Here is a 4,634-nt window from a genome sequence, read left to right as displayed (position 1 = left end):
GACAACCCACTCCAGTATTCTTGCCTGGCAGATTTCCATAGACAGAGGAGCCTGATGGGCGACAGTCCATGGGGTTGCAAAGAGTTGGACATAACTGAGTGACTGAGCACAGGTACGTAGGTCCAAGACAGACTGAATTCAGGGCAATGAGAAATTTCAAGTTTGAGACTTCTTTGCAATTGGCATACTAGGGCTGATACACAGAAGTAACCATGGTGGGGCATGGGGAGCAGTGTGGGCCACAGGCGTGAGGGGGAACTGCAAGATGAGGAGGGTCACGTCCCCAGGCATCCTTGGCCAAGGGTTTCTCCAGGGAGGATGGAGTGTTCACACAATCATTTATGTAAAGTGAAGGGTCTTTCTGGTTGTTTGTTTGTTTTATCACTTTTCCATGCAGTTTATTTCTATGAATAGTAGACTTGTCCATTTCAAAGTTAAGTCAATAGAGGGAGTTCCCCAGTGAACCAGTGGTTAGGACTCTGTGCTTCCAGTATAGGGAGCATGGGTTCAGTCCCCATTTGGGGAACTAAGATTTCACATGCTCTGTGGCATGGCCAAAACAATATATTAAAGAAAATAAATAAAAGTTAATAGAAATGGTGTTTCCCTCAAGGTAGTCTATGGTATTTCTCTTAGTGATTCAGACAGTAAAAAATCTGCCTGCAATGTGGGAGACCTGGGTTTGATCCCTGGGTCAGGAAGATCCCCTAGAAAAGGGAATGGCTACCCATTACAGTATTCTTGCCTGGAGAACTCCATGGACAGAGGTGCCTGGCAGGCTTCAGTCCATGGGGGTCACAAGAGTTGGACACAACTGAGCGATTAATGCTTATTTACTTAGAGTGCTCTATGGTAACATAAATTTGGGGAATCTTGGATTATATGGAGTTATATAAATGTGTGCATTAGAGTGCAGATCTTAGGGATTTCAATATCTGTCAAGCTGATAGTGGAGCACTGGATGTACTAAGACCATGAAACATCTGCATCTTGGTGGAAAGTGCAGTTAAGCTCCTGGGGGTGACAAAGGCTCATGGCACCCTGTTCACTGAAGTCAGCTGCATCTTCTGAGTTAAGGAGAAGGAGGTCCAGATATTTAGAATCTAATACACTAGTGGGTACCATTTTCCTGAAAGCAAGATATACATCATCCTACCTTTTAAGATCACATGAGCTAGACTCTAGTGTTTTATTTCAGGCTGTTTTGTTTGCTAGTAACATTCAACCAGTGGGGCGGGGGGTAAGAACATAAGAGCATTTTCCAAATGTGTTTTTCATGAAAACTCTGCAAAGTATTTCCTGTGACTAGAATTCTATGAAATTCACTTTGGAAAATATAGGTAAAGGTACATTTAAATTAAAATTCCTCATAAATTGTTCACATCATAATGTAGTACATGTAATAGCGGAAAATTTGAAGTATACAAAATATCATTTTTATTTAATTTTTTAACAAATGACATATATTTTATAGAAAAAGAAAATGTAAAATGTTATTTCTTAGAACTATTGACTGTGAAATAACTTGGCTTCACTTTTGACCAGAAGTAGGAGACAATTGCTTATTGAATTAAGACAAGTGAAGAAAATATGATTCCTTTTATTATATAGAAAGATGTAAATGGCACAAAGAAATGAGTTTTCTTATTTGATTTGGATATCACATTTTATTTTTACTAAGTCATTTCAGTGGCTTGTGTCTGTTACAGCTGAAGTGCCACAGTGCCTTTCTGATCTGGAGAATTCTGAGAAAAATAGTCTATAACACTCTTCCCACTGTGATATTTTTTGAAAATAGTGAGACAGTCTCAGGGAGACAAACATACACAATATGCAAACAGACAACTATACATATACAAGCCTACACTTAATTTGAAACAGATGTATTTTAAAATTTGCTACATAAATTATGTATTATACAGAAAGAGGACATTAAGTTTCATTTAACCCCTCCCCTCTTTTTTTTTTTTTAAATGTATAAAATCCCAAAGAGCTCTCTCTCAGGCAACATCGTGCATTATAGAAAGGATTTGAACGGGGCTGATTCCACTGATTTCTTGGTCTGTTTCAACTTGCGGAATGACTAGTCTCCATATATGCCCTCCTCGCAGAATGAAGCCTGAAATAGGCATTTATTTGTGTCTGGATATGCAATCCTTAAGATAGACTCAGTCTAATTTGAAATATGGTTAAGACACTTACAATTTCCTGTGGTATTACCAACAATGGAATAGTAAATTACTTCACGTGTTATAGTTTGATGTGATTTCATCCTTTTCCCTCTGTTATTGGTGGTTCTCTTTTGAGATCTTAAACAAACCTTTCTCTTTACCTTTTAGAAAATCCTTTCTTATTTGTTGAGCGTTGATCACTGATCCTGGCTCTCACGGAAAAAACGTCAACATTGCTCTGGCGTGTGAAGTGTTTTCTGGAAGCATCTTTGATAATGTCAGAAATGAGGTCATACTGTTCTGGGAAGACAGTGTTTTTCGTAAACTTTTGTTTCTTCTTCCATAAGGCACTGATAATGGCAGAAAACAAGTCTTTGTCAAACTGAAAATTGGACAAACTTTGACAAAGTTTGTAAATTTGACAAACTTTGTAAATTTGACAAACTTTGTAAAACTGAAAATTTTTTGATAGTTGAATATATTTTTAAAAAGCAGGAATTTTGACATTGTCTCATTAAGATACTTTCAGCGTTGTTTTACATCATTCGCTAAAGTAATTGGTGATGCCCTTTCAGAAAGAGAAACAAAGTAGGCACTGTTTAACATGACTCATCACTTTGCAGAGAAAGAGAAATGTATAGTTGTCTTTTTTTTTTTTTTGAGTGTCTCATATTATAATTTATACATACAAATCCCACAGGCATATGTCACCAACAGATGGCATTTATTAAAAATCCACATGCGTTCTTGGATAGTTTGTGTCATTCTGCTTGAAGGCAAAGGAATGACTTAGCCGACCTTTCAAGGACATTCTTCTTAAATATTCAAGAATATGGTCTGGAACTGTCCCACTGCTTGAAATGGGTTTACTTTAAATATATGTCCAGGTTGAATATGTTTGCTGCAAGGGACACACATCCAACTTGAATCAGAGTAATAGAAAAAGTACAATGTATGACCCACTTAGAAAAGAGTTCCATGTTGGTGTTAGAGACAAATAAATCCAGAGAGGGAAATGTGTAAAGTCTACTTTTCCTCTTTCTTCTCTGCTCCTCTCTCTGGGGCGTCCATTCTCTTCTCAGCAGACAGACTTAGCAGGGGACATGGTTCCAGTAACTGATGTCTCAGTCACCAAAGAGAAAAGATGATGAACATGAATTTGAGCAAACTCTGGGAGATAGTGGAGGAAAGAGGAGCCTGGCATGCTACAATCCATGGGGTCACAGAGAGTCAGTTACAATTTAGCAGCTGAACAACAATAAAGTCTGGACTGATATACTGGAAAGTGAAAGTTAAAGTTGCTCAATCATGTCCGACTCTGCACCCCATGGCCTGTACAGTCCATGGAATTCTCCAGGCCAGAATACTGGAGTGGGTAACCTTTCCCTTCTCTAGGGGATCTTCCCAACCCAGGGATCAAACCCAGGTCTCCAGCACTGCAGGCGGATTCTTTACAAGCTGAGCCACCAGGGAAGCCCAAGAATACTGGAGTGGGTAGCCTATCCCTTCTTTAGCGGATCTTCCCAACTAAAGAATCAAACTGGGGTCTCCTATATTGCAGGTGGATTCTTTACCAACTGAGCTATCAGGGAAGCCCTTAAAAAAAAAAAAATAAAAAGAACTTGAATGCAGTCCCCCACTACCAGAAGTTATGCCATCAAGTTTCCCACATTTGCGGAAATCCCAGAGGTCAACACACCTGCAGTGCAATGACTAAGCCTCTCCCTGGGAGAACCACCTTCTTGATCATCGTACCTCCCCTGCCAGGTAAGTATATACTGGAAAACATGATAATTCAAGCTTTTTGTGAACCATCTGTGCTTATAGTAGTGGTTCATGCCTCCTATTTCTACTTGATTGAAGATGATGAAAAGCCTCTGCTTCACAAAATGGGACAGATTCCCACCCCGACCTTTAGAATATAACCCTTCCTCTCTCCTTTAGGTCACTAGAGTGAAGTCATAGAATGAACTGGCTAGAGAGAAGTGGTGCTGAGCCTGAAAAGGGAGGAAATAAACAGCTGAAAGTCCTAGCCAAAACCCCCGGGCAGGGATCTGATGGTATCTCTCAGACTGGATTATGAGAGTACTGAAACAAGAGAACCATTACTGAAGGCCAGATAAAGAAGAGTTTGTTGATACAAAGCATTCTCCCATACTAGAAGATTTAATTACCTGCAAAGGCCGTGGAACTGACATGACGCTGCTCTAACTCTTGAAATTTTGAAGAGAGCATTGGCCCTTTCTAAATGCAATAAAAATGCCAGAACTGCTGCCGAAAATGGTAGAAGAAGGCTTAAAAAACTCACATAAGTGAGGCCGGGAATCTCTCCAGATGGTCATGTTCAAAGGCAGAGGACACTGTCTGCCAGAATCACTGGAATGCATTAGTCCAAGGGCCACCTGCATCATCAAGAAGGGGCAGCTGTCATCTATAAGCCAGGACTGAGAGGAGGGGACAATC

The 4,634-nt window shown here is 39.9% G+C and overlaps 1 non-coding gene across 1 annotated transcript; it reads right to left on the bottom strand.

Annotated features, from left to right (window-relative positions):
• Positions 1-3,782: 3,782 nt before the first annotated feature.
• Positions 3,783-3,946, bottom strand: LOC139179522 (U1 spliceosomal RNA). Its single transcript, XR_011563894.1, has one exon. It is a non-coding gene; the product is annotated as a U1 spliceosomal RNA (small nuclear RNA).
• Positions 3,947-4,634: the final 688 nt, after the last annotated feature.

This window comes from Bos indicus, chromosome 24 (assembly GCF_029378745.1).
Source record: "Bos indicus isolate NIAB-ARS_2022 breed Sahiwal x Tharparkar chromosome 24, NIAB-ARS_B.indTharparkar_mat_pri_1.0, whole genome shotgun sequence".
NCBI classification, from domain to species: Eukaryota; Metazoa; Chordata; class Mammalia; order Artiodactyla; family Bovidae; genus Bos; species Bos indicus.
The sequence above is the reverse complement of the archived record's forward strand: the minus strand, read 5'-3'. Positions and strand labels throughout refer to the sequence as shown.